This window comes from Aulonocara stuartgranti, assembly GCF_965226115.1.
Source record: "Aulonocara stuartgranti genome assembly, chromosome: 3".
NCBI lineage: Eukaryota > Metazoa > Chordata > Actinopteri > Cichliformes > Cichlidae > Aulonocara > Aulonocara stuartgranti.
The window spans coordinates 67,710,713-67,728,964 of NC_138941.1; the positions used below are offsets into that span (position 1 = coordinate 67,710,713).

The 18,252-nt window shown below is 45.4% G+C and overlaps 2 protein-coding genes across 3 annotated transcripts in view; one reads left to right on the plus strand and one right to left on the minus strand.

Annotated features, from left to right (window-relative positions):
* The window catches only part of LOC309694220 (uncharacterized protein), a 46,963-nt gene extending 45,022 nt beyond the window's left edge, over nucleotides 1–1,941 (plus strand). Inside the window, exons 4-5 of one of the 2 annotated variants that reach the window (XR_014272825.1) lie at nucleotides 1,249–1,633; nucleotides 1,720–1,941. The gene's annotated coding sequence lies outside the window, so the exon portion shown is untranslated. Of the gene's footprint in view, nucleotides 1–1,248 lie in introns of both variants that reach the window. The other variant, XR_014272824.1, reaches the window with a different exon arrangement.
* LOC309696107 (uncharacterized protein) overlaps nucleotides 1–18,252 on the minus strand; it is a 250,663-nt gene that overhangs the window by 161,800 nt on the left and 70,611 nt on the right. The window lies entirely within an intron of this gene.

The following is an 18,252-nucleotide window of genomic DNA, read 5'->3' on the forward strand; positions in this document are numbered from 1 at the left end:
ACCGTGACTGATGACTCGTTCAATTAAGGTAAATACAACCATGTAACTGTTATGAAAAAGACACACACCTTATCATCTCATGGTTCTAAAACATCCAAAATCACTGTTATTAATTTGTTTGCTAGATTAGCCACTAGCATACGCAATGGGTTGGAGGCTTGTTGCTAGCTAGTTAGCTTTGCTACACATCTGTTACTCTAGTAGTCTGTATGATTAAACTATTCAGCACTCCTTATGTTTTTTTTATCCATTTTTAGACAGCGATGAGATCAGCTGCACACTCCACAGAGGCCCAGAGTTAATATCAAAAATATAATGCTGTCCTTTGAGATTTTAACATAAGGATGTGAGTGTAATGGATCTGAAACTGTTTAAATCTTCAGAGCCCTCTACATCCTGGTAACATGTAAACTTTAAAAACAGCAGCAGCTTTCAGTGGTGTAGTCTAATTTGTTCTTTTCATTTAATAATAGAGTCCATATTATATCAATAGCTACATTCACGCTGGGGAGAAACTAGTGAGGGAGACCATGAGGACTAAGCTGGGTTTCCTGGGTCCAGAGGTTTGGAGAAACTTCTTCCCTTTCTTTCATCACAGCTATCCTGTGCCAGATGTTCTGTTGACCCACTGAGAGAGGCTTTATTTAAGAAACACCAGGAAGACTGAAGCTCATGGCATTGATCAAGTAGGACTCATGATCTTCACCAGCAGCTCCCTCACCGGGAAATCTTCAGCACTCCTCTGTAGGCCCATCCCAGAAGATGGATAAACCCAGCATTTCATGAACACTCTGGTTACTCTGGTACGAATACCTCTTAGTCTGTTATTTACCATAAAGTGATTATCTGCAAAAAAACTGAAAGAATTCCAGATCACAAGTTTGTAGTTCAACATACAAGTGACAACCTTTGACCTTCATCAGATTTTATTTAACTGTGTCAGAGAAAATCAGCTTGTGCTCTTCCTGCAGCTGAGTACATCAAGTGTTTAAAACAGAAGCTGTGCAGGTCTGAGATCAGCAGCTTTGTGAAACACCAAACTGAGATCCTGTTGATGCTGATATATAGTGACAAAGTTAAATGGGCGATGAATGAACTTTTTGTCTTTAACTTTATCAGTAAAACAGCTGCAGCTTTCACTGACAGCACATGTGGTACTTTAACCTTTGTACTGTTTTCATCAGTTAATTTTGCTGTTAACATGTGAGCATGTTGGATGATCTGTCTGCTGTCACTGGGTGGTGTCAGGTAGTGATGGGACGTTCTGTATCGAGGCTTCGGAGCGTGTGTCGAGTACTGGAGGGGGCGTTTCCGCGAAGCGCGTATCGAGGCTTGCTTCATTTATGGGAGGAGCTGAAAATGATGACGTCCGAAGCCTCGCTGCCCGGCTGTACCACGTGACTGGTTCATGAAGTGGTTCGAACTTTGCCGCGAGATATGACAGCGATATAAACCCCTCAGACTTCAATCAAAATGTGGGTGTTTGATGGAGAGTTGCGGTTAGTGAGAGTTGGAGAGAGTTTGGAGGTTTATGAGAGTGAGGAGAGAAAGTCAGGAGAGAATGGAGCCAGCTAAGAAGAGGAGGATGTCCTCCCCTGTGTGGGAACATTTTGATCTTATTCCTCCCAACAAGGTATGTAAATTTCTAAAGAAGATGTATTGTCATGATACTGATGGTGCAATAAAACCTATGTTAAGCTGTCTGTACTTTTGTACAAGGTGAAGTGTTTGCTATGTGCCAGGGAGCTGGGATATAACAACAACACCTCATCCATGCTTAGGCACTGCAGAGCTTTGCATGAGAATAAGGGGAACACCGATTGTGGAGCAAGACCAGGTGAGCCATCAAATGCAATGATAATATAGCATGCAGTAATGTTACTAAATGATATAACAATATTATACAACTGTTATAAGTTACGTGTGTGATATTTATATTTGTGCTTTGTTTTTGTTGTCTTTCCTCAGGAGAACAATCTCAAATAGATGAAGACCTGGTCAGCATGGTGATTGAGGACTCCCAGCCATTTAGCATTGTGGAGGACAAAGGATTCAAAAGATTTGTTAAATCATTAAATCCTAGCTATGTTCTCCCCACTAAAGGTTATAAAAGCAGTGAAAATTTAGTTTTTACAGAATAAAATGTGAACAGGCAGGACTGAGGCTCAAAGCCTCAGTGTGTCCACACCCCAACCACACCTCACCTCACAGTAAATGATCATTTCCATTTCAAGCATTTCCAAATAATCATTTCCCATACTGCCACTATAAATATACACAGTGTACTGCCATCACTACAATATACATGTTTTACACACTCCTTTTGTTGTTGACATTTACAGGCTGTGTGCAAAATGCCACACTCTTCAAATTCATGCCAGCTATTATTTTTACGTCCAGTAGGTGTCCTGCTAGAGCAAATGAAGCTTCATGAAGCTTCGCGTTGGGGTGAACCAATTGGATGAAAAGCTTCAGTGCTTCATGGGGCTTCATCTGCCCATCATTAGTGTCAGGTTAGGGCTGTGTGCAGGCAGGAACGGAAGTAGAAGGACCCAATGTGCTGACACTCTGAGGCGGAAAGTAACTCAAAACTCAGCTTTTATTGCTAGATGGCAAAACGTAACAAAAATCCAAATAAACTTACATGACCAGGCAGACGGCACACACAGCATAAATGAGAGTAGATCACGACACAGACACAAAGAAACACAGGGCTTAAATACACAGAGGGAGCAATCAGGGAATGGGTAACAGGAGGGAAACACAGCTGGGGCAAATCAGGCCTAAAGAGACAAGGGGAAGCAAAACCAGACACAATAACATCAGACATGGACTTTCAAAGTAAAACAGGAAACATAACACAGACTCAGGCAGGCACTATAACAAATGGAACAGAGACATGGGACCAGGACAGACACTGACTGGACGTGGGGATATAGCAGACAGGGGAGACAGCAACTATGGAACACAGACAGAAAACCAGAACACTAAAACTCTAACCAAACCCCACCCAGAGAACCTAAACTAAGAATAATCCTAAAACCCATAAAGCAAAGCTAGAATATATAGGGAGTGCAGAATTATTAGGCAAGTTGTATTTTTGAGGAATAATTTTATTATTGAACAACAACCATGTTCTCAATGAACCCAAAAAACTCATTAATATCAAAGCTGAATGTTTTTGGAAGTAGTTTTTAGTTTTAGCTATTTTAGGGGGATATCTGTGTGTGCAGGTGACTATTACTGTGCATAATTATTAGGCAACTTAACAAAAAACGAATATATACCCATTTCAATTATTTATTTTTACCAGTGAAACCAATATAACATCTCCACATTCACAAATATACATTTCTGACATTCAAAAACAAAATAAAAACAAATCAGCGACCAATATAGCCACATTTCTTTGCAAGGACACTCAAAAGCCTGCCATCCATGGATTCTGTCAGTGTTTTGATCTGTTCACCATCAACATTGCGTGCAGCAGCAACCACAGCCTCCCAGACACTGTTCAGAGAGGTGTACTGTTTTCCCTCCTTGTAAATCTCACATTTGATGATGGACCACAGGTTCTCAATGGGGTTCAGATCAGGTGAACAAGGTGGCCATGTCATTAGTTTTTCTTCTTTTATACCCTTTCTTGCCAGCCACGCTGTGGAGTACTTGGACGCGTGTGATGGAGCATTGTCCTGCATGAAAATCATGTTTTTCTTGAAGGATGCAGACTTCTTCCTGTACCATTGCTTGAAGAAGGTGTCTTCCAGAAACTGGCAGTAGGACTGGGAGTTGAGCTTGACTCCATCCTCAACCCGAAAAGGCCCCACAAGCTCATCTTTGATGATACCAGCCCAAACCAGTACTCCACCTCCACCTTGCTGGCGTCTGAGTCGGACTGGAGCTCTCTGCCCTTTACCAATCCAGCCACGGGCCCATCCATCTGGCCCATCAAGACTCACTCTCATTTCATCAGTCCATAAAACCTTAGAAAAATCAGTCTTGAGATATTTCTTGGCCCAGTCTTGACGTTTCAGCTTGTGTGTCTTGTTCAGTGGTGGTCGTCTTTCAGCCTTTCTTACCTTGGCCATGTCTCTGAGTATTGCACACCTTGTGCTTTTGGGCACTCCAGTGATGTTGCAGCTCTGAAATATGGCCAAACTGTTGGCAAGTGGCATCTTGGCAGCTGCACGCTTGACTTTTCTCAGTTCATGGGCAGTTATTTTGCGCCTTGGTTTTTCCACACGCTTCTTGCGACCCTGTTGACTATTTTGAATGAAACGCTTGATTGTTCGATGATCACGCTGCAGAAGCTTTGCAATTTTGAGACTGCTGCATCCCTCTGCAAGATATCTCACTATTTTTGACTTTTCTGAGCCTGACAAGTCCTTCTTTTGACCCATTTTGCCAAAGGAAAGGACGTTGCCTAATAATTATGCACACCTGATATAGGGTGTTGATGTCATTAGACCACACCCCTTCTCATTACAGAGATGCACATCACCTAATATGCTTAATTGGTAGTAGGCTTTCGAGCCTATACAGCTTGGAGTAAGACAACATGCATGAAGAGGATGATGTGGACAAAATACTCATTTGCCTAATAATTCTGCACTCCCTGTAATGAAATAACAAAAATCAAAGAACCAAAAACACAAAACACTGGGTTGACGACCCATGGACCCTAACAGGTGGTGCTGAGGTCTGAATATGAGGGCAGCTCCTGTAATCACAAAGAGGACAGAACCATCACAAACTCAAATATAAAGTTTCTCTCAAATCTGAAATAAAAAACAAACAAACAAAAAAAAACACTGATCCTTCTCTGTCCTCACCCACCCAGGATCTGAAGCTCTTCTCTTACATTTTTTTCAGTTCCACAGTTTTCTCTTGATGTCCATAGTTATTGATGAGGAGTTACTAAAGTACAAGCTTTTTTTTTTAAATGGTGTTACTGTCTTTAAAGATTTGGCAAGGGACTGAAAACATGCTGCTGTTTGAAGATACTTAATAATCAGTTCTGCACAGGAGCTGAAGCAGAGTGCAGCCTGTTGCATTTAAAGTACAATAGTTGTAATAAAAGTACAGTAACGATAATTAGTGACTGAGCAACCCGGGGCGTTTCGCTAGATTTCTTTAGTCAGGGTAACTGTGTTTTCACACCGAACGCGATAGACACGACCAAAAACGCGGCAGACGCCCCTAACTTGACGCGGGCAAATTTGCACCTCGACGCTGTGTGATACCTGTGCTAATATATGCTAAACTGTCCGTTTATACACTGCTAACATGGATGTGGTATGCTAACAGTGAATATCTCATCAAAAGGTCTCATCAAGTCCTGATTTAATTCGATTTATGTTATGTTATCAGTGCTAGCATATTCTATCTTGATATGCTATGTCTTATCACAGGTTAACTTTTCAAAAAATATTAACAATGATTTAAGCAAGGAAAGGGCTATATGTCAACATACAACTCTTTATTTCTATTAATGTCTTACTTCATTCCTACCTGATTGACATGTGTAGGAATTATGAGTGATTGGCTCACTGTAGGGGTAAAAGTTGCTACAAATCAAATTATGACATGTTAAAGTTAAAACAAAACACAACTGACTGTTTTATATTATATCTAATATATATCATGTAATTATACTTATAATTACAAAATGTTTTATATAAGGTTTATGTTTTGTAATTTAAACCTGACATCACAAAAGTATTTTGGACTTTGAATAATGTATTTTGTAACTGCAGTACACATAATACTAATTTTGAACAATTTTGTCCAGGTTCATTGCCACCGGGGGCTCCTTTATGACCATCGCATTCAGTTTCAGAGTTGGTGTGTCCACAGTGAGCCAGATCATCCCCCAGGTAGCAACGGCTATCTGGGACTGTCTAGTGGCCCGGTGGCGCCAGTGTCCGGCAGCCTCGCCTCTGTCAGTGCGCCCCAGGGCAGCTGTGGCTACAACGTAGCTTGCCATTGCCAGTGTGTGAATGTGTGTGTGAATGGGTGAATGACTGAATGTAGTGTAAAGCGCTTTGGGGTCCTTAGGGACTGAGTAAAAGCGCTACACAAAAGCAGGCCATAATAGACCTACACCTTAGTTCACAGATTCACTTTGTCTAAGGTGTATTTCTGGGAATTTGCACAACCCAGGATTCAGATCATGAATACATAATGGGTTTGGATTTACAACATTATGAATGAAATGTGCTCTATTTGGAAGCAGCAGGTCTCCCTCCCCTTTCGACGGGTTGTGTGTGAGACTTTAAATCATAAAACTGAAAATTATAAATTGTGTATGTTTATTGTCTTACTCTTCTTATATTTATTGTTTGTTTACTTGCACTGCTGTAACTGGAGCCTCGTCGTCTCTTCTCTCTGTATACTCTCTGTATACTATAGCGGAGACGACAAAGTTTACTTTGACTTAAGCAGCAATTAAGCGCACCAAGGGCTCTCTCGCTCACTTTTCACGTTTCAAAAAAACATTGGTGTAAGTCTGTATCATAATCTCTGGTGTTTTTGTGTTTGTTGTTTTGTTTTTATTTTGTTTTATTTTGCGAGTTGGTAATTAGATGCTGCTCCAGCCAGCAAGTGAATCCCCCGCCGACCTGCCCTCTCCTCCCTTTGCCGCAAGCAGCAGGCGCACCTCGCAAATGGAGGGCGCCCTTACTCCCAGCAAATGGGCGATAGAAAACCGATCGGTGCCTATGCCATTCTGAGCCATGAGCTGGCTGATGTCGGGGCAGCATGAGTACGCGCATTTTTTTTTCCCGCCGATGCCTGTGATGCCGCCCCAGGCTACCGCCCGTGTCACCCGTATCAAAAGCCGCTACTGCTGGATGTGAAGCACGTCCAGACAAAGGCACCCCATATATCATATAGGAGACACACACATTGATATACACTAAATATTTATTTCATTTCTTTTTTTGTGGTGCCCAAATTTATGCACCTGCTTGATTTTGTTTAAACAATTATTGCACACGTTCTGTAATTCCAATAAACTTCATTTCACATCTCAAATATCACTGTGTGTGACTCCTATATGATATATTTAACTGACATTTTTATTGTAACAACCAATTATTTATACAGGAAAATAATGGCCATGAACAAGGTTGCCCAAACTTTTGCATCCCACTTTATTAGCATATTTTGTCATTAGAATAATATGAAATAAATTCTACATGTGTCAAGTTGTGTGCCAATTTCAAATAATATTAAAATTCTCAAACAGAAAAACATTAAACATAAATATATAAAATATAACTATTTACAGAGAGACAGGAATAAAAAGGACCAGCTTAAAGTGGAAGAGCCTCAGGGAGAAGGAAGAGAAAAATAACACCATTGTTTCTGCACTGGAGAGCCTGCTGCCTCATCAGAAAACTACTGATTGCTCGGGTCCAATGTTTCCAAATTTAACACAGCTGTGCTGTTTTCAAAAACGAATTTATTAATTTGAAATTTCACTAATACTCTCGTCTCGGCATGCTCTCCAGAGCAGGAACAAGGCTGACGAGGAAATGCTCCGTTGGAGAAGGTGTGGTCTCTTCAGGGACTCCAGGATGGCCAGCTCCATCGCCGATGGACCGTCCTGGGACCCATCACTCATCCGCCTCGGAGCTGTCCTCCTCTGTGGCCTGTAAAACACAGCACAAAACAACACAAAGAAATGAGAAGGCTGCTACTATGTTTCCATTTTCAACATTGAAAAAAAAAAACCCAGGACATAATCAGAATGGTTGTAGATATTTAGTGAAGGTAATCACAAGGGAATCCAACAGAGTAAATAGTTATCACTGCTTGCTGTACATCTGATGCTACAATTACATACCTGTGGGTGGAGCAGCAGGAGTGGAGGGACCAGGGACTGGGGCGCCAGGAGAAGCAACAAGTGATGGTTCTGCTGCAGAATCACTTGGCTCTGTCAAGACAATATTAAATGTTAACAGGTAGAAAACAGTAGTCATAGAGAAAGTATATACAGTGGTCCCTCATTTATTGCAGCAGGGGTTCTCAGAATAACTAGCCCCTTGCCACGCACGTTATACTCTTTTTTTTCCAAACACTCCTGAACATTAGTCACAGTTCTCACAAGTTGATTCTCAAAGTGCAAACCTTTGTAGATTTTAAAACGTAAAAGTATTATTATGCCACGTTTTTTCTTTGTCTGCCGGCCACTTGTGTGCGCCTTTTCCCTCGCAGTGCAGGTGTCTATTTCCGAATGAGGGTCATAGTTATGGGTGTTTTTGTGCTGTTTTTTCTATTGGACGTGATGGTTATCAAAACAAAACATGATCAATTTGGCAAGCGCAGGAGACACGACACGAAGGAGATTTGTCAATCAGGCTGCAGAATGCAATGTGCATTGTTGAAAGCTGTACTGTGCAATAAAAAAAATCAGCGAAAAAAAAAAAAGATAAAATATATTCCTAAAATATATTCCTATATGACAACATTTTATTCCTGTCTTGGTACAGAAAGCAGCAGGTGTTGTACAGCTCCGGGTGGTTTGCTACGGCGTTGATGAGCCTTTCCTCCATTTTGAATGAAGTATGAAGGGCTTTGGCTGCACCTGCCCATTTGACCTAGGTCAGAGCCACGTCACCAGGCTCCTGATTGGTTGTTGTGGCGCGAATTGACGCTGGAGTTCAGATTTTTCCAACTCGAGAGGTAGACGCGATACGCACGAATGAACAAAATGCAACACAAAAACTGACGCGCGTATTTTTATTTGCACGTCAAACGTGCTACTTTGACATGTGTTTGATGTGATTTCGCAACGCAAATCTGCTTCTGAATTTTCGCGGGACCCGCAATCGCATGTCTTCAAGCTTCTTCATTGACTTTACATGTAAACCTGACGCTATGGTGACGTCTATCGCGTTCGGTGTGAACACACTGTAACTTCATTCGCCTGCACGGATTAGCTAAACGAGCTTTACAAAACAAGTTTCCCCGACAGCCGAGTGCTCATCTTAGCTAGCTAGGTTTCAGGACCTAGCTAAGGACAGTAGTTACAGAGTAGCTTAAAAACACATTTACCTTGCCGAAAAAGTGTAGCGGGGCCTCGGGTCCTTCTGTCGGGTAATCCAGTTTACTGAAGAACACCTCAGTAGTGCTGTGCGAATCATGAACGAATCGTTCAATACTCGAGAATCACTTTACTGACTCGTGAATCATGATTCACAAGCCCAGCTGACTCACTGACTCATCCCTGTTGCTGTTAGCAAACGAATTTCATTAGTAGAAATATATCTAGCTTATAATTAAAATTGTGGGGGGAAAACAACCTCCAGCATCTTAACAAAAATATTTCTTCTCTGAACTGGAAGAAAAAACCCTGAGTAGAAGCTCACATCAAGACTGTCATGGTCCGTGGTCCTGTGTGTGTGGAATTGTCATGGTCCTGGGTCGTGCGACCCAGTGTTTTGTGTTTTAGCCTATTTTGATGTTTATTCTTTGTTTAGGGTCACTAAGGCAGTCCAGCCATTTGTACATATTACCCGTGTATTAAGTCTCCCTTGCCCTTCGTGTGTTTATGTCTGCGTGTCTTATATTGTCAAGTCCATGCTGTCGGTTATGTCATCTCCCCTGTACTACGTCTCCCCGGTTCATGTGTCTTGTCTAATCTCCATGTTTCCTGTTTTACTTTGAAAGTCTGTATTCACGGTCAGTGTATTCAGTTTCACTCCTTCTGTCCTGTCGTTAAGTTCATGTGTGTCAGCTGTGTTCCCATGTGTGGCCACTTCCCCTGATCATCCCTCATGTGTATTTAGTCTCTGTGTTTCATACAGTCTGTCTCGCGTCGTCTGTGTTACCACCTCCTGTGTTCTGTACCTCCAGCCATAGTCTTTCCTTAGTTTTGTCCAGTTTAGGTTTTCTGTTGAGTACTACACGTATGCTGCCCTCATTCTGTTTTTGTTCTTTTCATCAGCCATAATAAAAGGCTCGTTTTGGTTGGAATCCACTCCTGCATCCTCGTTTGTGTTCGCACCTGGGTCCACCACACACCTTTCCGCACGGTCTGCCTCCGCAGACCTTGACAGTACGACGCGAGCATGCCGGACCCAGCGACACATGACATGGAAATCGTCCGGACAGTGGAGTCGCTATGCGACCGATGGCTGCACTGTCCCAGAGAGGGGGAACGGGAAGAGTTAGCCCGCCAAGTAGGGGTGTGCGTGTCCGTGTTCCCCTGGTTATGGGAGACGCTGCACCCCCTCGTCAGCGACTTTCTCGTCTCCACTCTCCGACTCCGCCCGCAGCAGCAGCGGCCCGGCGAGCGTGAGTCGTCACCAGAGCCATGCTGTTGCGGTGTTACCCCGCTACCTCATGAACCAGTGGCGGTCAGAGTCGGAACGGTGAGGCTCACCACCGACACACACACTTCATCGGCTTCCGCATCTTCGCCACCGCCTGTCTGCATGGAGATGCCCGAGGCTATTGACTTCGGTGAGGAGGAGCGGCAGCAGGTGTTGCGGGCGTATCGGGAGGACGAGCTACGCTGGAAGCCCTGGCTTATCTCCGAGGAGGAGCTTCTGCCAGCCGCCCCGCCTCGGACCGGCCGCCCGTCCTCGCCGCCTCGATCGGACTACACTTCTCCCGCTTCTTATCTGGCGCGGATGTGGTCGGAAGACGAGGAGCCGCTCGCCACAGAAATCCAAGTTCCGTCCGCGTCCACTTCAAGACGGAAGCGACGTTCACGTCGCCGTCGCTCATCGCTACGGCATGTGTCGCCCTCCACTGAGCTACACGGGAAAGCTGTGGGGGGCATGGATTCCGACCTCGAGGGGCGGCAGCGCGCCGCATGCGCGCAACTGCAGGAGGAGCTACGGGAGGAGCCATGGCTCGCTCCTCACTACGGTGAGATCTTCCGCGGGACACGCCTAGCCCTTGGGGGCCCCCGGAGTTGCCTGGAGCTCCCGCCTGCCGCCCCGCCAACACTCGCCGCCTCAGCCTCTGCGACGCTGCAAGAGGCTCCACTTTCCACGTCAACGGGACCCACGGCCAAGAAGAAACGGCGTTCGCGTCGCCACCGCATCGCCCGACGCTCGGAGGTTAGTGACGATGTTTTGTGTCCACCTAATCGCTCTGGATGTACTGAGAGCGAGGGGCTCAGAGGGACAATAAATGTCTCAGAGATGAAGACCCCGTGTACCGGTACTGTTAACTCTGTCACCCCCCCAGGCACCGTGTCACAGTCTGTTTTCTCGGAGGCCAGTGAAGAAGCTGTCTTTCCCGTGCCTCTGGCTACTGATATTGAAGGTGTTACTCTCGTGCCTACGTTTTGTATTGACAATAAAGATAAGTTTTCTGGTGTTGGGCATGCTGTTTTTGGGGACGCCACACTGCCCTCACAGTACTGTGAACCTGACACTGCCAAACCGGCCATAGGCACTTCGGTTTTGGGGATCAACCCGTGCGATGTTCTGTTAAACCCTGTTATTGTGAGTGTGCAGGCTGAGGGGGAGGTTAGGGAGATAGAGGATAGAGAAGACGCTGCACACCCAGGACATGCGTCTTTCGCTAAGGAGGCTTCTTTTAAGACTGTTACGGCATCTGGAGCCTTTTCGAAGACTGTGTCTCAGCCCCTGCTATCCATTGACTATAAATCACGTGAGAAAACGTCTGATCTGACTAGTAATAAGACTGTATTCCCTTTGACTAGCACCCACCTTTTGGGGTCTTTTTTCCCTGTTCCCAAGCCGAATAATGAATGTTCTGCTTATGTAACTAGCCCAGCGCAAGAAGGAACGTCTGGTGTTGATCAGGAAATTGTATGTTATGTTCCGGCGCTAATCGGGCCCCAGGTTCCTCACTCTGCTGATAATTTGACCAGAGTGAGTGCTTTGGGGTCCGACATCAGCAACCGCTCTTCTGCACCAGTCCGCCGGGGCTGGACGAGTATTAAGGGCCTGCCGGGTTTTCCTATGTCTGTGAATGGCATTGTGATTTCTGTTAATACTAAAGTGAAGGTCTGTTTATGTTGTGCTTTCCCCTTATCTAATGACAAGGCTGTATTTTGTGTTTCCAAGACTGTCGGGGGGGGGGGGGGGGGGGGCGCCACGCTAATCATCACAAACCATCTAGCCCTTTAACCGCACCCCTGGGCCAGGGCCTTTTGACTGCAGTTAATGAACTGGCCGATCTAAGGACAATTCAGCCGGATTGCTCAGAGCCAGTCCACTATGTTTTCTATGCCACGCCAAGTCCATGTGCATCCCACTCACTAGCTTTCTACAGCCGCCTAGTGTGTGGGGCTGAACCCCTCCTTAACTCAGTCTCGCCAACAGGGCTCTTAGACTCCAGTAAGTGTAGTTGTCTCCCATGTGACTGCCAAATTATTGTGTTCAAATCATCTGCACCTAGTCCTGGTTGTGTTATGTGGGTTCATGCATCGAGTCTTGGCCTTAAGAGTCATGCTTCCTGGGACAACATAACTGTCACTTGTGTCACTGAGCCACCTTGCTTCTGGTCTGAAATATTGTTTGAATCGTGCTCCAAGACAGAAGGAGTGTTTAGCTCCCCAAGAAGGGCAACTAAGGACAATTCGGACTGTGTTAAGGACTTAGAGACATCTAGGTCCTTGTCTGTCGTTGCTCCTCTGCTTACATCTGCCAAGGACAGTGTCCGGAGCTTCGTGCTCACTCCCAGGGTGGCTGTGGCGTTACCTGACCTCTCACCTGCGTCTGATCTCCAGGTAGAGGCAGTGGACACCCAACCAGCACCTGAGCTAGCTCCCACCACCAGGGTCAGGGCAGCCGGAGGTCAGCCATATCCTGCGTTTACACCCCAGGCGGGAATGGCTGCCGTCCGGTTTGTTCCTACACCCAGGTGGGTTCCCAAAGTTATGCCAGTCAGTACACAGCTGAGCTCCGCACCCAGCCTCGGCGCTCAGGTGGGAGCGGTTGTCGCTCTGCAGGCGCCTGCACCGGCTCATGTTTCCATTGGAGGCTCAAGAGAGTCATCGCCACCACGACAGCCCCCTGCTCTGCTCCCTGTCCAGGTGGCAGCCCTGCTCCCGGTCCAGCCAGGGGCCTCCTTAACTGTTCACCCTGCGCCTGCTGCTGGATGCCCGGGTGTGCCTACCCGGCATCCTGCAGCATCCACACCACTTCACGTCATGCCAGCTGGAGGGCCCGAGGAGCCCCTCCGGCCTCATGTCTCGTCAGCTGGAGGGTCCGAGGGGCCCGTTCAGCCTCATGTCTCCGCTGGAGGGTCCGAGGGGCCCGTTCAGCCTCATGTCTCCGCTGGAGGGTCCGAGGGGCCCGTTCAGCCTCATGTCTCAGCTGGAGGGCCCGAGGGGCCCGTCCAGCAACCTGCCACGTCTGCTGGGGGGCCCGAGGAGCCCGTCCAGCACCATGCCACGTCGGCTGGGGGGCCCGAGCCGCCCATCCAGCCACCTTCTGCGTCGTCTGCTGCAGCCTCAGAGTCGTCGTCTGCTGCAGCCTCAGAGTCGTCGTCGGCTGCAGCCTCAGAGCCGGCGTCTTCGTCTGGTCCGGCCTCATCGGAGTCGTCAGCCTCGTCTGGTCCAGCCTCATCGGAGTCTTCAGCCTCGTCTGGTCCTGTGTCCACCGGGCCTCGGCCAGTGCGCCTGACACTGCTCCGTCGCCGCTGCCTTCCGCGCGGCCGGCCCCCTGAACTGCTCCGTCGCCTTCGTCGCCGCCGCTGCCTTCCGCGCGGCCGGCCTCCTGAACTGCTCCGTCGCCTTCATCGCCGCCGCTGCCTTCTGCGCGGCCGGCCTCCGGACCGGCTCTGTCACCTGTGCCGCCCGCCTGGTCGGCCCCCCGACCATGTGACCCGTGTACTCTTGTGCCTGTGGGCTCTGGGTCGGCCCCCTGAACTTTGTTTTGACTTTGGTCTTGTGCTCCTGTGTGTTCTGTTGTTCGTTTTGTTTCCTGTTCTGGTCCCTCCGTCCTGGTCCCCCGCCTCCCGCCCTGGGTGGGGTTTTTCTGTTTTTGTTTGGTTTCTCGGTTTTGGGCTGTCGGGAGCCAGCCCTTGAGGGGGGGGGGTATTGTCATGGTCCTGGGTCGTGCGACCCAGTGTTTTGTGTTTTAGCCTATTTTGATGTTTATTCTTTGTTTAGGGTCACTAAGGCAGTCCAGCCATTTGTACATATTACCCGTGTATTTAGTCTCCCTTGCCCTTCGTGTGTTTATGTCTGCGTGTCTTATATTGTCAAGTCCATGCTGTCGGTTATGTCATCTCCCCTGTACTACGTCTCCCCGGTTCATGTGTCTTGTCTAATCTCCATGTTTCCTGTTTTACTTTGAAAGTCTGTATTCACGGTCAGTGTATTCAGTTTCACTCCTTCTGTCCTGTCGTTAAGTTCATGTGTGTCAGCTGTGTTCCCATGTGTGGCCACTTCCCCTGATCATCCCTCATGTGTATTTAGTCTCTGTGTTTCATACAGTCTGTCTCGCGTCGTCTGTGTTACCACCTCCTGTGTTCTGTACCTCCAGCCATAGTCTTTCCTTAGTTTTGTCCAGTTTAGGTTTTCTGTTGAGTACTGCACGTATGCTTAGGGATGGGTATTGATAAGATTTTAACGATTCCGATTCCATTTTCGATTCTGTTTAACGATTCGATTCCTTATCGATTCTCTTATCGATTCTTATTTTTAAAAAAGGAGAACACTAAGGTCGATTAGCTTAGAACTTTGTTTTATATCTTCTCTTTGAACAAGATAGAAATTTAGGAGTAACATGGCCTTACAAACCCAACAGTGGGATCTTAAGAGATCCACAGCCTACGGCTCTTCAATGGGGTGTCACAGGGTCCCCAGGAAAAAAAACGTATATGTAAAATAATAAAATAAATATTCTCCTGTAGCAATAACAAAGTTTAACATAAATTATTCTGTAGCAATTACACAAGAATATCCAGTAATGTCCCTGCCTACAATTAAACACATTCACTTACCAAAGTGAAATCGGGGGCATCTGCTGTGGCAAATGGGTGCAAGCCTTTGACCACAAACTTAGACACTGCTGGGTGACATTCGTCTATCCTGGCCTGAAAGGAGACGCTACTGGTAGACTGCAGCGAGAACTGCCAGCATCTGAGCCAGCCAGACTCTGTCTGTCTCATCATGGTTATCTAAATGCAACGCACAGTAATAGCAGGTTTTGTAATAAGGTAAATCGCGCTAACATAATATGCAATGCTAATTGATTAGTTACCTGCAGTATTAACGGGAGAGGACGTGGAAACGCTACCGCTGCTGCTGGGTTGAGCTTCGCTAGTCCGGAGCGGATCAAAAACACGACATTCGTTGAAAGCAATCGCGTGTTTTTTGAGCAAATGCTTTTGCATATTCGTAGTGTTTCCTCCCTTTGATGAAATCTCTACTTTGCAAGTATTGCACGTTGCCCTGTTGTCATCCTTTCTCATAAAGTGTAACCAAACTTTTGAGCGTTTGTGCCGCTCAGGCGCCGTGTTTCCTACTGGGTAAAAGACGCTACTCAACGTGATGACGTCATTCGGGGCGACTGGAATCGATAAGGGAATCGTTTTTGAAAGTGGCAAACGATTCCAAGGAATTGAAACAGTGGGAACCGGTTCTCAACAAGAACCGGTTTTCGATACCCATCCCTACGTATGCTGCCTTCATATTGTTTTTGTTCTTTTCATCAGCCATAATAAAAGGCTCGTTTTGGTTGGAATCCACTCCTGCATCCTCGTTGTGGGTCCACCACACACCTTTCCGCACGGTCTGCCTCCGCAGACCTTGACAGGAATGTGATCCTGTGTGTGTGTGGAATGTGTGATGCGCGGGTAGCGCATCACACATTCCACACACACACAGGACCACAGCCCCAGGCTTGGCCATCACCGGCACACCTGCTCTCCATCGGGGTGATTACCTGAAGAGCTACTTAACCCGGCGCTGAAAGCAAAGTTATGCAGCATTTTAGCCACACTATTGCCCTATCAAATCAGTGAGCTGGAATTTTTTTTCTTCTAAACATGAACTACTGTTACAGCAACAGACATTAATACTACTGGTGCCCCACACAACAACTCAATGTCCACTATGTGAAGGAGCAAAACACATGCCTTCTCCTCTCATTAACTGAGATAAACTGCTGGCATATTTGTTTCACATCTATACTGTCCAGTCTCACCTGGTGGACATGGCAACATGTTATTCATGGTTACATACAATTTTAGACTGATGTGGGCTAAAGCCTAGAACATACTTGTCAACCTTGAGACCTTAGAATTAGGGAGACATTTAAATGTCACCGTTATTATTGTCCAATTTCAGAGGCTGCGTCCACCTGAGGACCAGGTGTTGTGCCAAAAAGTGAGTGTCTGCCAAAAACTGATTGCTTGTATTTAAACTGCTATAAATAACTTGTTGGTCTATAATATGAGAAAAATATGTCAAATGTATCCCTTATGAATTTTACCAAGTCATCTTGAGCAACAAACAACATTCGTGTAACAAGGTAGACGCCGCAATCAGTTTTTGGCAGTGACTTTTAAATGGTAAATGGACGGATTCATATATAGTGCTTTTCTACTCTCCCGGAGTACTCAAAGCGCTCTATACAATAATGCCTCATTCACCCATTCATACAAGCACTTCTAAAGTCAAGTGCAAACTAAACTACATTCACACTCCGATGAACGCATCGGAGGGCAACTTGAGATTAGTATCTTGCCCAAGGATATTTGACATGTAGACTGGGGAAGCAAAGGATCAAACCACAAACCTTCCCATCAGTAGCTGATCTGCTCTACCACCTGAGCCACAGCCACAGCCACCACACTTTTATGTATCCTGTATTTATGCAGTTAAAAAAATATATTGTTTACTTAACTCTTAAGAGAGACACTTTTAATCTGGCCAAGAGGACAGCTGAGATTGCAACAAATGCAAAAAATAGTTCTGTAAACATGTTTTTTTCCCCTCTTTATTTATAAAGTTTTGCACATGTAATTTGACATATCAGGCCCAATACAGCAAGTACCAACCGATATAAAGACATATATCAAAACAAATTAGGCCATCAAAATTCGGATAATAACAATAAAACAGAAAAAAGAAAGAAAAAAAACAAGAACCCACACACAGAAAACAACAACAAAAAACAAACAAAATAAAAAAATTATTAAAAAATCAACTCCCTCCCAAAACCATAACAAAAGGGAACCCCATGGTTCAAAAGTTTAGTCTGTTGTAAGTGTTTTCAATGAGTTAAAGTAAATGATAAAAGGCTGCCACATCTGTGAGAACTTATTAACATTTCCTCTGAGTCTAAATTTTATTTTCTCCATTTTAAAAAGAACATAACATCTTCCATCTGTAAACATGTTTTAAGCGGACAAAAGGAAGCTGATTGATTATAATGTAAGTACAATAACACAGATATTTGAAGTTTACTCAGCTACATTCTCGCCTGAAAATATGTTAAAAGTTTATTTTGTGACCGGAAAAGAGTAATAAGAGGAATATCAAAACTAAGTAGCTGTAGTAGTAGTAGTAGCTATTGATTGAAACTGGAATTGGCTGGGCCAAGCTGGGATATGGTTTTTCAATTTTGTTGTCCGGGTGGAATTCAGGAGAAAATGGGGAGAATGGTGTGGCTGTGGGAGATTTTCGGGAAGGGCACTGAAATTCGGGATTCTCACAGAAAAATCGGGAGGGTTCACATGTATGGCCTAGCATAGCCTGTAACGTTTTTATGACGGACACATTTTATGAGTGAAACTTGACTTTAAATGACTTACAGGTTTCTTTTTGAAAAATACTTTCTTATATCCAGGTTCTACCTTTTTGCTGCCATCCTCCTCTCCTCCCTGCAGGTCCTCGCAGTGCAGGCTTGCCGCTGCTAAAACTAAACGGAGCTCCCTGTAAGGCGCAGCCAATCACATTGTCCATATTTGTCACATGAGGTAGGACTCCAGTAGAGAACATAATTTAACTCTTTCTGCACCGCTGGGTGAATGAGACGTTGATTGATCGCTGTTTTTTTCTTCTTCTTTCTATCGTTTTTGTTTTAATTTACTGTCTTTACTTGAGAAGATCAAATTATTGGTGGGGACATGTCCCTTCCATCCATGCCAAATGTACGCCCTTGCGTTACACCCCAATTTAACATCACCGCACTAGAAATTAGAATCAGACTTATGGGAAAGGAGACCCCTTGGACATAAATCAGCGTGATGAGAACTATTGAAAAGAAAAGAAAAATTATCTAAGGAGAATTAATTAATTTCCATCTG